At 37.0% G+C, this 16,488-nt stretch overlaps 18 non-coding genes across 18 annotated transcripts; all 18 read left to right on the top strand.

Moving 5' to 3' along the window:
- The first annotated feature begins 434 nt into the window (after positions 1-434).
- TRNAK-UUU (transfer RNA lysine (anticodon UUU)) lies at positions 435-507 on the top strand. The gene has a single exon. It is a non-coding gene; the product is annotated as a tRNA-Lys (tRNA).
- Positions 508-1,907: 1,400 nt separating this feature from the next.
- Positions 1,908-1,998, top strand: TRNAR-UCU (transfer RNA arginine (anticodon UCU)). The gene is given in 2 exon segments: positions 1,908-1,944; positions 1,963-1,998. It is a non-coding gene; the product is annotated as a tRNA-Arg (tRNA).
- Positions 1,999-3,522: 1,524 nt separating this feature from the next.
- Positions 3,523-3,595, top strand: TRNAK-UUU (transfer RNA lysine (anticodon UUU)). The gene has a single exon. It is a non-coding gene; the product is annotated as a tRNA-Lys (tRNA).
- A 327-nt stretch (positions 3,596-3,922) lies between these two features.
- On the top strand, positions 3,923-4,013 carry TRNAR-UCU (transfer RNA arginine (anticodon UCU)). Its single transcript is given in 2 exon segments — positions 3,923-3,959; positions 3,978-4,013. It is a non-coding gene; the product is annotated as a tRNA-Arg (tRNA).
- Positions 4,014-4,458: 445 nt separating this feature from the next.
- Positions 4,459-4,531, top strand: TRNAK-UUU (transfer RNA lysine (anticodon UUU)). The gene has a single exon. It is a non-coding gene; the product is annotated as a tRNA-Lys (tRNA).
- A 1,405-nt stretch (positions 4,532-5,936) lies between these two features.
- Positions 5,937-6,027, top strand: TRNAR-UCU (transfer RNA arginine (anticodon UCU)). The gene is given in 2 exon segments: positions 5,937-5,973; positions 5,992-6,027. It is a non-coding gene; the product is annotated as a tRNA-Arg (tRNA).
- A 1,524-nt stretch (positions 6,028-7,551) lies between these two features.
- On the top strand, positions 7,552-7,624 carry TRNAK-UUU (transfer RNA lysine (anticodon UUU)). The gene has a single exon. It is a non-coding gene; the product is annotated as a tRNA-Lys (tRNA).
- Positions 7,625-8,487: 863 nt separating this feature from the next.
- TRNAK-UUU (transfer RNA lysine (anticodon UUU)) lies at positions 8,488-8,560 on the top strand. The gene has a single exon. It is a non-coding gene; the product is annotated as a tRNA-Lys (tRNA).
- Positions 8,561-9,556: 996 nt separating this feature from the next.
- TRNAK-UUU (transfer RNA lysine (anticodon UUU)) lies at positions 9,557-9,629 on the top strand. The gene has a single exon. It is a non-coding gene; the product is annotated as a tRNA-Lys (tRNA).
- A 327-nt stretch (positions 9,630-9,956) lies between these two features.
- Positions 9,957-10,047, top strand: TRNAR-UCU (transfer RNA arginine (anticodon UCU)). Its single transcript is given in 2 exon segments — positions 9,957-9,993; positions 10,012-10,047. It is a non-coding gene; the product is annotated as a tRNA-Arg (tRNA).
- Positions 10,048-11,566: 1,519 nt separating this feature from the next.
- On the top strand, positions 11,567-11,639 carry TRNAK-UUU (transfer RNA lysine (anticodon UUU)). The gene has a single exon. It is a non-coding gene; the product is annotated as a tRNA-Lys (tRNA).
- Positions 11,640-11,966: 327 nt separating this feature from the next.
- On the top strand, positions 11,967-12,057 carry TRNAR-UCU (transfer RNA arginine (anticodon UCU)). Its single transcript is given in 2 exon segments — positions 11,967-12,003; positions 12,022-12,057. It is a non-coding gene; the product is annotated as a tRNA-Arg (tRNA).
- A 445-nt stretch (positions 12,058-12,502) lies between these two features.
- On the top strand, positions 12,503-12,575 carry TRNAK-UUU (transfer RNA lysine (anticodon UUU)). Its single transcript has one exon. It is a non-coding gene; the product is annotated as a tRNA-Lys (tRNA).
- Positions 12,576-13,580: 1,005 nt separating this feature from the next.
- Positions 13,581-13,653, top strand: TRNAK-UUU (transfer RNA lysine (anticodon UUU)). Its single transcript has one exon. It is a non-coding gene; the product is annotated as a tRNA-Lys (tRNA).
- Positions 13,654-13,980: 327 nt separating this feature from the next.
- On the top strand, positions 13,981-14,071 carry TRNAR-UCU (transfer RNA arginine (anticodon UCU)). The gene is given in 2 exon segments: positions 13,981-14,017; positions 14,036-14,071. It is a non-coding gene; the product is annotated as a tRNA-Arg (tRNA).
- A 445-nt stretch (positions 14,072-14,516) lies between these two features.
- Positions 14,517-14,589, top strand: TRNAK-UUU (transfer RNA lysine (anticodon UUU)). The gene has a single exon. It is a non-coding gene; the product is annotated as a tRNA-Lys (tRNA).
- A 1,000-nt stretch (positions 14,590-15,589) lies between these two features.
- Positions 15,590-15,662, top strand: TRNAK-UUU (transfer RNA lysine (anticodon UUU)). The gene has a single exon. It is a non-coding gene; the product is annotated as a tRNA-Lys (tRNA).
- A 327-nt stretch (positions 15,663-15,989) lies between these two features.
- Positions 15,990-16,080, top strand: TRNAR-UCU (transfer RNA arginine (anticodon UCU)). The gene is given in 2 exon segments: positions 15,990-16,026; positions 16,045-16,080. It is a non-coding gene; the product is annotated as a tRNA-Arg (tRNA).
- The last annotated feature ends 408 nt before the right edge of the window (positions 16,081-16,488 follow it).

Genomic DNA, 16,488 nt, shown 5'->3' with positions numbered 1-16,488 from the left:
TTTATTTCATAACTGTTTAAAAGAGTAATAAACAGTGCATGCATGCTTCTGCTTCACCAAAAAGGGCAGTGAAAGGAAGTCTATTTTAAATAGATACTATTCAAGTTACGCAATCTTTGCAGAAGAGGAAATTGGCAGCTGTACTTATGAAAATGTAATTTACTCAGAAGTAAGATTTTGGGCCCTTCCTTAATTTTACAATGTCAATAAAAACATATGAATTCTAAGTCAGCAAAAAAAATTGAGATAGTAGCAATTTCAGGACTTACAATAAGGTTAAATTTACTGAAGAGATTTCAAATGCTTGAAGTACCAATTCATTATTATATTCCGCGTATTCAGTACTTAATACCGGCAACCATCTTAAGAAACGTAGTGATAGTTGGGACACTTCCAAATGTTGATAAGGTCATTTTGTGGAGCGACCTCTCCGAGCCTGGATAGCTCAGTCGGGAGAGCATCAGACTTTTAATCTGAGGGCCCAGGGTTCAAGTCCCTGTTCAGGCGGCTTGGTTAAAGAAAAGGTATATCAATTGCATACTCTTTTCAGGATCCAATGAATGGGGAGTCCTATTAGAGATGTTTCAAAAAAGTCTTAATCAAGTCATTACATACCCATCTGTCTTCTACATTCTTTGACAAGGGTTAAGAAGACGTACCCAAACTGTATCATGTAGTTTGTTGATTATCTTTTACCCAATTCAATGTTCAAAATGTAAGGTAGTGTCCGATTAACTTGATAAAGTTGGTCAACAGCTGATAGGTCATCTTTTTATTTGTGAATCTCTGATCACCGTGTTGAATCAGGTCGGATCTCTAGTGCAATGGATAGCGGCTTGGAGTCCTAGACGAATGTAGCAAAAGCATTCAAAGGCTTTGTGTTCAAACACCAGCTGGGTCAATTTTATCCCTCCTCTTATTTTATAACTAATTGAAACAGTAACAAGCAATGCCTGCGTCTGCATCACCAGAAACATTTACCAAAATGGCAGTGAAAGAAAGTCTACTTAAACAGAGACTGTTTGCTTTGAAAACATTGCATAATCTATGCCCAAGAGGAAATTCCTAAAGATACTGCTGAAAATGTATGTAATTTAGTAGGTAGTAATAGTATTTGGCACTTTATTGATTTCACAATGTCATTTTAGACACATGATTTCTAAGTCAGCCGAAAATGAGATAGTACAAATTTCAGGATTTAAAATGGATTACGTGTGCTGCTGAAATTTCAAATGCTTAACACCTTCAATGCTACAGGAGATTTTCCTCCTGTGCTGAATGATCTGTAAATCCATTGTTCATGACGAGCTCAGCTCGTCATAAGCACACGACAAGTGTACTGCACGACGAGCTGAGCTCGTCATGAGCATGGAAGGGGTTAAAACATCAATTTGTTATTAAACTCTACAAATTTGATTGCTAATATATGTAACCATATTAATACACAGAGTGTAGGTCAGTGTACGTCCACATTTGTTTAGCTGATTTTAAGACAGAGTATAGCAGAGCCTGGATAGCTCAGTCGGTAGAGCATCAGACTTTTAATCTGAGGGTCCAGGGTTCAAGTCCCTGTTCATGCGGGTGCTTCCTTTAAAGAAAAATTACTCTAATTGGATGCTCTTTTTGTGTTCCCCTGCATGACGAATAAGATATTCCATTACTAAAATTGCAAAAACGTCTTTCATGGAGTTGTTAAATGCACATCTGCCTCATATATCATGTGCCATTTGACTAAACTTAAGTCGTACGTAGATTTGCCTAAGGTATCATGTAACTTGAGACGGTGAATATAATTTCCCCAATTCAATATTCAAAATAAATCCATGGTTATAGTATCAAATGAACTTTATAAAGCTGATCAACATTATTTCATTTCAGAATATTTCTGCACCTCATCAGAGCGTATTGGCTCTGTGGCGCAATGGATAGCGCATTGGACTTCTAGGTGAATGTAAAAAAGATATTCAAAGGTTGTGGGTTCGAATCCCACCAGAGTCAGTTTTATCCCTATTTATTTCATAACTGTTTAAAAGAGTAATAAACAGTGCATGCATGCTTCTGCTTCACCAAAAAGGGCAGTGAAAGGAAGTCTATTTTAAATAGATACTATTCAAGTTACGCAATCTTTGCAGAAGAGGAAATTGGCAGCTGTACTTATGAAAATTTAATTTACTCAGAAGTAAGATTTTGGGCCCTTCCTTAATTTTACAATGTCAATAAAAACATATGAATTCTAAGTCAGCAAAAAAAATTGAGATAGTAGCAATTTCAGGACTTACAATAAGGTTAAATTTACTGAAGAGATTTCAAATGCTTGAAGTACCAATTCATTATTATATTCCGCGTATTCAGTACTTAATACCGGCAACCATCTTAAGAAACGTAGTGATAGTTGGGACACTTCCAAATGTTGATAAGGTCATTTTGTGGAGCGACCTCTCCGAGCCTGCATAGCTCAGTCGGGAGAGCATCAGACTTTTAATCTGAGGGCCCAGGGTTCAAGTCCCTGTTCAGGCGGCTTGGTTAAAGAAAAGGTATATCAATTGCATACTCTTTTCAGGATCCAATGAATGGGGAGTCCTATTAGAGATGTTTCAAAAAAGTCTTAATCAAGTCATTACATACCCATCTGTCTTCTACATTCTTTGACAAGGGTTAAGAAGACTTACCCAAACTGTATCATGTAGTTTGACATGTTGATTATCTTTTACCCAATTCAATGTTCAAAATGTAAGGTAGTGTCCGATTAACTTGATAAAGTTGGTCAACAGCTGATAGGTCATCTTTTTATTTGTGAATCTCTGATCACCGTGTTGAATCAGGTCGGATCTCTATTGCAATGGATATTGGCTTGGAGTCCTAGACGAATGTAGCAAAAGCATTCAAAGGCTTTGTGTTCAAACACCAGCTGGGTCAATTTTATCCCTCCTCTTATTTTATAACTAATTGAAACAGTAACAAGCAATGCCTGCGTCTGCATCACCAGAAACATTTACCAAAATGGCAGTGAAAGAAAGTCTACTTAAACAGAGACTGTTTGCTTTGAAAACATTGCATAATCTATGCCCAAGAGGAAATTCCTAAAGATACTGCTGAAAATGTATGTAATTTAGTAGGTAGTAATAGTATTTGGCACTTTATTGATTTCACAATGTCATTTTAGACACATGATTTCTAAGTCAGCCGAAAATGAGATAGTACAAATTTCAGGATTTAAAATGGATTACGTGTGCTGCTGAAATTTCAAATGCTTAACACCTTCAATGCTACAGGAGATTTTCCTCCTGTGCTGAATGATCTGTAAATCCATTGTTCATGACGAGCTCAGCTCGTCATAAGCACACGACAAGTGTACTGCACGACGAGCTGAGCTCGTCATGAGCATGGAAGGGGTTAAAACATCAATTTGTTATTAAACTCTACAAATTTGATTGCTAATATATGTAACCATATTAATACATAGAGTGTAGGTCAGTGTACGTCCACATTTGTTTAGCTGATTTTAAGACAGAGTATAGCAGAGCCTGGATAGCTCAGTCGGTAGAGCATCAGACTTTTAATCTGAGGGTCCAGGGTTCAAGTCCCTGTTCAGGCGGTTGCTTCCTTTAAAGAAAAATTACTCTAATTGGATGCTCTTTTTGTGTTCCCCTGCATGACGAATAAGATATTCCATTACTAAAATTGCAAAAACGTCTTTCATGGAGTTGTGAAATGCACATCTGCCTCATATATCATGTGCCATTTGACTAAACTTAAGTCGTACGTAGACTTACCTAAGGTATCATGTAACTTGAGACGGTGAATATAATTTCCCCAATTCAATATTCAAAATAAATCCATGGTTATAGTATCAAATGAACTTTATAAAGCTGATCAACATTATTTCATTTCAGAATATCTCTGCACCTAATCAGAGCGTATTGGCTCTGTGGCGCAATGGATAGCGCATTGGACTTCTAGGTGAATGTAAAAAAGATATTCAAAGGTTGTGGGTTCGAATCCCACCAGAGTCAGTTTTATCCCTATTTATTTCATAACTGTTTAAAAGAGTAATAAACAGTGCATGCATGCTTCTGCTTCACCAAAAAGGGCAGTGAAAGGAAGTCTATTTTAAATAGATACTATTCAAATTACGCAATCTTTGCAGAAGAGGAAATTGGCAGCTGTACTTATGAAAATGTAATTTACTCAGAAGTAAGATTTTGGGCCCTTCCTTAATTTTACAATGTCAATAAAAACATATGACTTCTAAGTCAGCAAAAAAAATAAGATAGTAGCAATTTCAGGACTTACAATAAGGTTAAATTTACTGAAGAGATTTCAAATGCTTGAAGTACCAATTCATTATTATATTCCGCGTATTCAGTACTTAATACCGGCAACCATCTTAAGAAACGTAGTGATAGTTGGGACACTTCCAAATGTTGATAAGGTCATTTTGTGGAGTGACCTCTCCGAGCCTGGATAGCTCAGTCGGGAGAGCATCAGACTTTTAATCTGAGGGCCCAGGGTTCAAGTCCCTGTTCAGGCGGCTTGGTTAAAGAAAAGGTATATCAATTGCATACTCTTTTCAGGATCCAATGAATGGGGAGTCCTATTAGAGATGTTTCAAAAAAGTCTTAATCAAGTCATTACATACCCATCTGTCTTCTACATTCTTTGACAAGGGTTAAGAAGACTTACCCAAACTGTATCATGTAGTTTGACATGTTGATTATCTTTTACCCAATTCAATGTTCAAAATGTAAGGTAGTGTCCGATTAACTTGATAAAGTTGGTCAACAGCTGATAGGTCATCTTTTTATTTGTGAATCTCTGATCACCGTGTTGAATCAGGTCGGATCTCTAGTGCAATGGATAGCGGCTTGGAGTCCTAGACGAATGTAGCAAAAGCATTCAAAGGCTTTGTGTTCAAACACCAGCTGGGTCAATTTTATCCCTCCTCTTATTTTATAACTAATTGAAACAGTAACAAGCAATGCCTGCGTCTGCATCACCAGAAACATTTACCAAAATGGCAGTGAAAGAAAGTCTACTTAAACAGAGACTGTTTGCTTTGAAAACATTGCATAATCTATGCCCAAGAGGAAGTTCCCAAAGAAACTGCTGAAAATGTATGTCATTTAGTAGGTAGTAATAGTATTTGGCACTTTATTGATTTCACAAGGTCATTTTAGACACATGATTTCTAAGTCAGCCGAAAATGAGATAGTACAAATTTCAGGATTTAAAATGGATTACGTGTGCTGCTGAAATTTCAAATGCTTAACACCTTCAATGCTACAGGAGATTTTCCTCCTGTGCTGAATGATCTGTAAATCCATTGTTCATGATGAGCTCAGCTCGTCATAAGCACACGACAAGTGTACTGCACGACGAGCTGAGCTCGTCATGAGCATGGAAGGGGTTAAAACATCAATTTGTTATTAAACTCTACAAATTTGATTGCTAATATATGTAACCATATTAATACACAGAGTGTAGGTCAGTGTACGTCCACATTTGTTTAGCTGATTTTAAGACAGAGTATAGCAGAGCCTGGATAGCTCAGTCGGTAGAGCATCAGACTTTTAATCTGAGTGTCCAGGGTTCAAGTCCCTGTTCAGGCGGTTGCTTCCTTTAAAGAAAAATTACTCTAATTGGATGCTCTTTTTGTGTTCCCCTGCATGACGAATAAGATATTCCATTACTAAAATTGCAAAAACGTCTTTCATGGAGTTGTGAATTGCACATCTGCCTCATATATCATGTGCCATTTGCCTAAACTTAAGTCGTACGTAGACTTACCTAAGGTATCATGTAACTTGAGACGGTGAATATAATTTCCCCAATTCAATATTCAAAATAAATCCATGGTTATAGTATCAAATGAACTTTATAAAGCTGATCAACATTATTTCATTTCAGAATATCTCTGCACCTCATCAGAGTGTATTGGCTCTGTGGCGCAATGGATAGCGCATTGGACTTCTAGGTGAATGTAAAAAAGATATTCAAAGGTTGTGGGTTCGAATCCCACCAGAGTCACTTTTATCCCTATTTATTTCATAACTGTTTAAAAGAGTAATAAACAGTGCATGCATGCTTCTGCTTCACCAAAAAGGGCAGTGAAAGGAAGTCTATTTTAAATAGATACTATTCAAGTTACGCAATCTTTGCAGAAGAGGAAATTGGCAGCTGTACTTATGAAAATGTAATTTACTCAGAATTAAGATTTTGGGCCCTTCCTTAATTTTACAATGTCAATAAAAACATATGAATTCTAAGTCAGCAAAAAAATATGAGATAGTAGCAATTTCAGGACTTACAATAAGGTTAAATTTACTGAAGAGATTTCAAATGCTTGAAGTACCAATTCATTATTATATTCCGCGTATTCAGTACTTAATACCGGCAACCATCTTAAGAAACGTAGTGATAGTTCGGACACTTCCAAATGTTGATAAGGTCATTTTGTGGTGCGCCCTCTCCGAGCCTGGATAGCTCAGTCGGGAGAGCATCAGACTTTTAATCTGAGGGCCCAGTGTTCAAGTCCCTGTACAGGCGGCTTGGTTAAAGAAAAGGTATATCAATTGCATACTCTTTTCAGGATCCAATGAATGGGGAGTCCTATTAGAGATGTTTCAAAAAAGTCTTAATCAAGTCATTACATACCCATCTGTCTTCTACATTCTTTGACAAGGGTTAAGAAGACTTACCCAAACTGTATCATGTAGTTTGACATGTTGATTATCTTTTACCCAATTCAATGTTCAAAATGTAAGGTAGTGTCCGATTAACTTGATAAAGTTGGTCAACAGCTGATAGGTCATCTTTTTATTTGTGAATCTCTGATCACCGTGTTGAATCAGGTCGGATCTCTATTGCAATGGATAGCGGCTTGGAGTCCTAGACGAATGTAGCAAAAGCATTCAAAGGCTTTGTGTTCAAACACCAGCTGGGTCAATTTTATCCCTCCTCTTATTTTATAACTAATTGAAACAGTAACAAGCAATGCCTGCGTCTGCATCACCAGAAACATTTACCAAAATGGCAGTGAAAGAAAGTCTACTTAAACAGAGACTGTTTGCTTTGAAAACATTGCATAATCTATGCCCAAGAGGAAATTCCTAAAGATACTGCTGAAAATGTATGTAATTTAGTAGGTAGTAATAGTATTTGGCACTTTATTGATTTCACAATGTCATTTTAGACACATGATTTCTAAGTCAGCCGAAAATGAGATAGTACAAATTTCAGGATTTAAAATGGATTACGTGTGCTGCTGAAATTTCAAATGCTTAACACCTTCAATGCTACAGGAGATTTTCCTCCTGTGCTGAATGATCTGTAAATCCATTGTTCATGACGAGCTCAGCTCGTCATAAGCACACGACAAGTGTACTGCACGACGAGCTGAGCTCGTCATGAGCATGGAAGGGGTTAAAACATCAATTTGTTATTAAACTCTACAAATTTGATTGCTAGTGTATGTAACCATATTAATACACAGAGTGTAGGTCAGTGTACGTCCACATTTGTTTAGCTGTTTTTAAGACAGAGTATAGCAGAGCCTGGATAGCTCAGTCGGTAGAGCATCAGACTTTTAATCTGAGGAACCAGGGTTCAAGTCCCTGTTCAGGCGTGTGCTTCCTTTAAAGAAAAATTACTCTAATTGGATGCTCTTTTTGTGTTCCCCTGCATGACGAATAAGATATTCCATTACAAAAATTGCAAAAACGTCTTTCATGGAGTTGTGAAATGCACATCTGCCTCATATATCATGTGCCATTTGCCTAAACTTAAGTCGTACGTAGACTTACCTAAGGTATCATGTAACTTGAGACGGTGAATATAATTTCCCCAATTCAATATTCAAAATAAATCCATGGTTATAGTATCAAATGAACTTTATAAAGCTGATCAACATTATTTCATTTCAGAATATCTCTGCACCTAATCAGAGCGTATTGGCTCTGTGGCGCAATGGATAGCCCATTGGACTTCTAGGTGAATGTAAAAAAGATATTCAAAGGTTGTGGGTTCGAATCCCACCAGAGTCACTTTTATCCCTATTTATTTCATAACTGTTTAAAAGAGTAATAAACAGTGCATGCATGCTTCTGCTTCACCAAAAAGGGCAGTGAAAGGAAGTCTGTTTTAAATAGATACTATTCAAGTTACGCAATATTTGCAGAAGAGGAAATTGGCAGCTGTACTTATGAAAATGTAATTTACTCAGAAGTAAGATTTTGGGCCCTTCCTTAATTTTACAATGTCAATAAAAACATATGAATTCTAAGTCAGCAAAAAAAATGAGATAGTAGCAATTTCAGGACTTACAATAAGGTTAAATTTACTGAAGAGATTTCAAATGCTTGAAGTACCAATTCATTATTATATTCCGCGTATTCAGTACTTAATACCGGCAACCATCTTAAGAAACGTAGTGATAGTTGGGACACTTCCAAATGTTGATAAGGTCATTTTGTGGAGCGCCCTCTCCGAGCCTGGATAGCTCAGTCGGGAGAGCATCAGACTTTTAATCTGAGGGCCCAGGGTTCAAGTCCCTGTTCAGGCGGCTTGGTTAAAGAAAAGTTATATCAATTGCATACTCTTTTCAGGATCCAATGAATGGGGAGTCCTATTAGAGATGTTTCAAAAAAGTCTTAATCAAGTCATTACATACCCATCTGTCTTCTACATTCTTTGACAAGGGTTAAGAAGACTTACCCAAACTGTATCATGTAGTTTGTTGATTATCTTTTACCCAATTCAATGTTCAAAATGTAAGGTAGTGTCCGATTAACTTGATAAAGTTGGTCAACAGCTGATAGGTCATCTTTTTATTTGTGAATCTCTGATCACCGTGTTGAATCAGGTCGGATCTCTAGTGCAATGGATAGTGGCTTGGAGTCCTAGACGAATGTAGCAAAAGCATTCAAAGGCTTTGTGTTCAAACACCAGCTGGGTCAATTTTATCCCTCCTCTTATTTTATAACTAATTGAAACAGTAACAAGCAATGCCTGCGTCTGCATCACCAGAAACATTTACCAACATGGCAGTGAAAGAAAGTCTACTTAAACAGAGACTGTTTGCTTTGAAAACATTGCATAATCTATGCCCAAGAGGAAATTCCCAAAGATACTGCTGAAAATGTAATTTAGTAGGTAGTAATAGTATTTGGCACTTTATTGATTTCACAATGTCATTTTAGACACATGATTTCTAAGTCAGCCGGAAATGAGATAGTCCAAATTTCAGGATTTAAAATGGATTACGTGTGCTGCTGAAATTTCAAATGCTTAACACCTTCAATGCTACAGGAGATTTTCCTCCTGTGCTGAATGATCTGTAAATCCATTGTTCATGACGAGCTCAGCTCGTCATAAGCACACGACAAGTGTACTGCACGACGAGCTGAGCTCGTCATGAGCATGGAAGGGGTTAAAACATCAATTTGTTATTAAACTCTACAAATTTGATTGCTAATATATGTAACCATATTAATACACAGAGTGTAGGTCAGTGTACGTCCACATTTGTTTAGCTGATTTTAAGACAGAGTATAGCAGAGCCTGGATAGCTCAGTCGGTAGAGCATCAGACTTTTAATCTGAGGGTCCAGGGTTCAAGTCCCTGTTCAGGCGGGTGCTTCCTTTAAAGAAAAATTACTCTAATTGGATGCTCTTTTTGTGTTCCCCTGCATGACGAATAAGATATTCCATTACTAAAATTGCAAAAACGTCTTTCATGGAGTTGTTAAATGCACATCTGCCTCATATATCATGTGCCATTTGACTAAACTTAAGTCGTACGTAGATTTGCCTAAGGTATCATGTAACTTGAGACGGTTAATATAATTTCCCCAATTCAATATTCAAAATAAATCCATGGTTATAGTATCAAATGAACTTTATAAAGCTGATCAACATTATTTCATTTCAGAATATCTCTGCACCTCATCAGAGCGTATTGGCTCTGTGGTGCAATGGATAGCGCATTGGACTTCTAGGTGAATGTAAAAAAGATATTCAAAGGTTGTGGGTTCGAATCCCACCAGAGTCAGTTTTATCCCTATTTATTTCATAACTGTTTAAAAGAGTAATAAACAGTGCATGCATGCTTCTGCTTCACCAAAAAGGGCAGTGAAAGGAAGTCTATTTTAAATAGATACTATTCAAGTTACGCAATCTTTGCAGAAGAGGAAATTGGCAGCTGTACTTATGAAAATGTAATTTACTCAGAAGTAAGATTTTGGGCCCTTCCTTAATTTTACAATGTCAATAAAAACATATGAATTCTAAGTCAGCAAAAAAAATTGAGATAGTAGCAATTTCAGGACTTACATTAAGGTTAAATTTACTGAAGAGATTTCAAATGCTTGAAGTACCAATTCATTATTATATTCCGCGTATTCAGTACTTAATACTGGCAACCATCTTAAGAAACGTAGTGATAGTTGGGACACTTCCAAATGTTGATAAGATCATTTTGTGGAGCGACCTCTCCAAGCCTGGATAGCTCAGTCGGGAGAGCATCAGACTTTTAATCTGAGGGCCCAGGGTTCAAGTCCCAGTTCAGGTGGCTTGGTTAAAGAAAAGGTATATCAATTGCATACTCTTTTCAGGATCCAATGAATGGGGAGTCCTATTAGAGATGTTTCAAAAAAGTCTTAATCAAGTCATTACATACCCATCTGTCTTCTACATTCTTTGACAAGGGTTAAGAAGACTTACCCAAACTGTATCATGTAGTTTGTTGATTATCTTTTACCCAATTCAATGTTCAAAATGTAAGGTAGTGTCCGATTAACTTGATAAAGTTGGTCAACAGCTGATAGGTCATCTTTTTATTTGTGAATCTCTGATCACCGTGTTGAATCAGGTCGGATCTCTATTGCAATGGATAGCGGCTTGGAGTCCTAGACGAATGTAGCAAAAGCATTCAAAGGCTTTGTGTTCAAACACCAGCTGGGTCAATTTTATCCCTCCTCTTATTTTATAACTAATTGAAACAGTAACAAGCAATGCCTGCGTCTGCATCACCAGAAACATTTACCAAAATGGCAGTGAAAGAAAGTCTACTTAAACAGAGACTGTTTGCTTTGAAAACATTGCATAATCTATGCCCAAGAGGAAATTCCTAAAGATACTGCTGAAAATGTATGTAATTTAGTAGGTAGTAATAGTATTTGGCACTTTATTGATTTCACAATGTCATTTTAGACACATGATTTCTAAGTCAGCCGAAAATGAGATAGTCCAAATTTCAGGATTTAAAATGGATTACGTGTGCTGCTGAAATTTCAAATGCTTAACACCTTCAATGCTACAGGAGATTTTCCTCCTGTGCTGAATGATCTGTAAATCCATTGTTCATGACGAGCTCAGCTCGTCATAAGCACACGACAAGTGTACTGCACGACGAGCTGAGCTCGTCATGAGCATGGAAGGGGTTAAAACATCAATTTGTTATTAAACTCTACAAATTTGATTGCTAATGTATGTAACCATATTAATACACAGAGTGTAGGTCAGTGTACGTCCACATTTGTTTAGCTGTTTTTAAGACAGAGTATAGCAGAGCCTGGATAGCTCAGTCGGTAGAGCATCAGACTTTTAATCTGAGGAACCAGGGTTCAAGTCCCTGTTCAGGCGGGTGCTTCCTTTAAAGAAAAATTACTCTAATTGGATGCTCTTTTTGTGTTCCCCTGCATGACGAATAAGATATTCCATTACTAAAATTGCAAAAACGTCTTTCATGGAGTTGTGAAATGCACATCTGCCTCATATATCATGTGCCATTTGACTAAACTTAAGTCGTACGTAGATTTACCTAAGGTATCATGTAACTTGAGACGGTGAATATAATTTCCCCAATTCAATATTCAAAATAAATCCATGGTTATAGTATCAAATGAACTTTATAAAGCTGATCAACATTATTTCATTTCAGAATATCTCTGCACCTCATCAGAGCGTATTGGCTCTGTGGCGCAATGGATAGCGCATTGGACTTCTAGGTGAACGTAAAAAAGATATTCAAAGGTTGTGGGTTCGAATCCCACCAGAGTCAGTTTTATCCCTATTTATTTCATAACTGTTTAAAAGAGTAATAAACAGTGCATGCATGCTTCTGCTTCACCATAAAGGGCAGTGAAAGGAAGTCTATTTTAAATAGATACTATTCAAGTTACGCAATCTTTGCAGAAGAGGAAATTGGCAGCTGTACTTATGAAAATGTAATTTACTCAGAAGTAAGATTTTGGGCCCTTCCTTAATTTTACAATGTCAATAAAAACATATGACTTCTAAGTCAGCAAAAAAAATGAGATAGTAGCAATTTCAGGACTTACAATAAGGTTAAATTTACTGAAGAGATTTCAAATGCTTGAAGTACCAATTCATTATTATATTCCGCGTATTCAGTACTTAATACCGGCAACCATCTTAAGAAACGTAGTGATAGTTGGGACACTTCCAAATGTTGATAAGGTCATTTTGTGGAGCAACCTCTCCGAGCCTGGATAGCTCAGTCGGGAGAGCATCAGACTTTTAATCTGAGGGCCCAGGGTTCAAGTCCCTGTTCAGGCGGCTTGGTTAAAGAAAAGGTATATCAATTGCATACTCTTTTCAGGATCCAATGAATGGGGAGTCCTATTAGAGATGTTTCAAAATAGTCTTAATCAAGTCATTACATACCCATCTGTCTTCTACATTCTTTGACAAGGGTTAAGAAGACTTACCCAAACTGTATCATGTAGTTTGACATGTTGATTATCTTTTACCCAATTCAATGTTCAAAATGTAAGGTAGTGTCCGATTAACTTGATAAAGTTGGTCAACAGCTGATAGGTCATCTTTTTATTTGTGAATCTCTGATCACCGTGTTGAATCAGGTCGGTTCTCTAGTGCAATGGATAGCGGCTTGGAGTCCTAGACGAATGTAGCAAAAGCATTCAAAGGCTTTGTGTTCAAACACCAGCTGGGTCAACTTTATCCCTCCTCTTATTTTATAACTAATTGAAACAGTAACAAGCAATGCCTGCGTCTGCATCACCAGAAACATTTACCAACATGGCAGTGAAAGAAAGTCTACTTAAACAGAGACTGTTTGCTTTGAAAACATTGCATAATCTATGCTCAAGAGGAAGTTCCCAAAGAAACTGCTGAAAATGTATGTAATTTAGTAGGTAGTAATAGTATTTGGCACTTTATTGATTTCACAAGGTCATTTTAGACACATGATTTCTAAGTCAGCCGAAAATGAGATAGTACAAATTTAAGGATTTAAAATGGATTACGTGTGCTGCTGAAATTTCAAATGCTTAACACCTTCAATGCTACAGGAGATTTTCCTCCTGTGCTGAATGATCTGTAAATCCATTGTTCATGACGAGCTCAGCTCGTCATAAGCACACGACAAGTGTACTGCACGACGAGCTGAGCTCGTCATGAGCATGGAAGGGGTTAAAACATCAATTTGTTATTAAACTCTACAAATTTGATTGCTAATATATGTAACCATATTAATACACAGAGTGTAGGTCAGTGTACGTCCACATTTGTTTAGCTGATTTTAAGACAGAGTATAGCAGAGCCTGGATAGCTCAGTCGGTAGAGCATCAGACTTTTAATCTGAGGGTCCAGGGTTCAAGTCCCTGTTCAGGCGGTTGCTTCCTTTAAAGAAAAATTACTCTAATTGGATGCTCTTTTTGTGTTCCCCTGCATGACGAATAAGATATTCCATTACTAAAATTGCAAAAACGTCTTTCATGGAGTTGTGAAATGCACATCTGCCTCATATATCATGTGCCATTTGCCTAAACTTAAGTCGTACGTAGACTTACCTAAGGTATCATGTAACTTGAGACGGTGAATATAATTTCCCCAATTCAATATTCAAAATAAATCCATGGTTATAGTATCAAATGAACTTTATAAAGCTGATCAACATTATTTCATTTCAGAATATCTCTGCACCTCATCAGAGTGTATTGGCTCTGTGGCGCAATGGATAGCGCATTGGACTTCTAGGTGAATGTAAAAAAGATATTCAAAGGTTGTGGGTTCGAATCCCACCAGAGTCACTTTTATCCCTATTTATTTCATAACTGTTTAAAAGAGTAATAAACAGTGCATGCATGCTTCTGCTTCACCAAAAAGGGCAGTGAAAGGAAGTCTATTTTAAATAGATACTATTCAAGTTACGCAATCTTTGCAGAAGAGGAAATTGGCAGCTGTACTTATGAAAATGTAATTTACTCAGAAGTAAGATTTTGGGCCCTTCCTTAATTTTACAATGTCAATAAAAACATATGAATTCTAAGTCAGCAAAAAAAATGAGATAGTAGCAATTTCAGGACTTACAATAAGGTTAAATTTACTGAAGAGATTTCAAATGCTTGAAGTACCAATTCATTATTATATTCCGCGTATTCAGTACTTAATACCGGCAACCATCTTAAGAAACGTAGTGATAGTTGGGACACTTCCAAATGTTGATAAGGTCATTTTGTGGAGCGCCCTCTCCGAGCCTGGATAGCTCAGTCGGGAGAGCATCAGACTTTTAATCTGAGGGCCCAGGGTTCAAGTCCCTGTTCAGGCGGCTTGGTTAAAGAAAAGGTATATCAATTGCATACTCTTTTCAGGATCCAATGAATGGGGAGTCCTATTAGAGATGTTTCAAAAAAGTCTTAATCAAGTCATTACATACCCATCTGTCTTCTACATTCTTTGACAAGGGTTAAGAAGACTTACCCAAACTGTATCATGTAGTTTGTTGATTATCTTTTACCCAATTCAATGTTCAAAATGTAAGGTAGTGTCCGATTAACTTGATAAAGTTGGTCAACAGCTGATAGGTCATCTTTTTATTTGTGAATCTCTGATCACCGTGTTGAATCAGGTCGGATCTCTAGTGCAATGGATAGCGGCTTGGAGTCCTAGACGAATGTAGCAAAAGCATTCAAAGGCTTTGTGTTCAAACACCAGCTGGGTCAATTTTATCCCTCCTCTTATTTTATAACTAATTGAAACAGTAACAAGCAATGCCTGCGTCTGCATCACCAGAAACATTTACCAAAATGGCAGTGAAAGAAAGTCTACTTAAACAGAGACTGTTTGCTTTGAAAACATTGCATAATCTATGCTCAAGAGGAAGTTCCCAAAGAAACTGCTGAAAATGTATGTAATTTAGTAGGTAGTAATAGTATTTGGCACTTTATTGATTTCACAAGGTCATTTTAGACACATGATTTCTAAGTCAGCCGAAAATGAGATAGTACAAATTTAAGGATTTAAAATGGATTACGTGTGATGCTGAAATTTCAAATGCTTAACACCTTCAATGCTACAGGAGATTTTCCTCCTGTGCTGAATGATCTGTAAATCCATTGTTCATGACGAGCTCAGCTCGTCATAAGCACACGACAAGTGTACTGCACGACGAGCTGAGCTCGTCATGAGCATGGAAGGGGTTAAAACATCAATTTGTTATTAAACTCTACAAATTTGATTGCTAATATATGTAACCATATTAATACACAGAGTGTAGGTCAGTGTACGTCCACATTTGTTTAGCTTATTTTAAGACAGAGTATAGCAGAGCCTGGATAGCTCAGTCGGTAGAGCATCAGACTTTTAATCTGAGGGTCCAGGGTTCAAGTCCCTGTTCAGGCGGTTGCTTCCTTTAAAGAAAACTTACTCTAATTGGATGCTCTTTTTGTGTTCCCCTGCATGACGAATAAGATATTCCATTACTAAAATTGCAAAAACGTCTTTCATGGAGTTGTGAAATGCACATCTGCCTCATATATCATGTGCCATTTGCCTAAACTTAAGTCGTACGTAGACTTACCTAAGGTATCATGTAACTTGAGACGGTGAATATAATTTCCCCAATTCAATATTCAAAATAAATCCATGGTTATAGTATCAAATGAACTTTATAAAGCTGATCAACATTATTTCATTTCAGAATATCTCTGCACCTCATCAGAGTGTATTGGCTCTGTGGCGCAATGGATAGCGCATTGGACTTCTAGGTGAATGTAAAAAAGATATTCAAAGGTTGTGGGTTCGAATCCCACCAGAGTCACTTTTATCCCTATTTATTTCATAACTGTTTAAAAGAGTAATAAACAGTGCATGCATGCTTCTGCTTCACCAAAAAGGGCAGTGAAAGGAAGTCTATTTTAAATAGATACTATTCAAGTTACGCAATCTTTGCAGAAGAGGAAATTGGCAGCTGTACTTATGAAAATGTAATTTACTCAGAAGTAAGATTTTGGGCCCTTCCTTAATTTTACAATGTCAATAAAAACATATGAATTCTAAGTCAGGAAAAAAAATGAGATAGTAGCAATTTCAGGACTTACAATAAGGTTAAATTTACTGAAGAGATTTCAAATGCTTGAAGTACCAATTCATTATTATATTCCGCGTATTCAGTACTTAATACCGGCAACCATCTTAAGAAACGTAGTGATAGTTGGGACACTTCCAA

This window comes from Lissotriton helveticus, chromosome 1_1, assembly GCF_964261635.1.
Source record: "Lissotriton helveticus chromosome 1_1, aLisHel1.1, whole genome shotgun sequence".
NCBI lineage: Eukaryota > Metazoa > Chordata > Amphibia > Caudata > Salamandridae > Lissotriton > Lissotriton helveticus.
The sequence above is the reverse complement of the archived record's forward strand: the minus strand, read 5'-3'. Positions and strand labels throughout refer to the sequence as shown.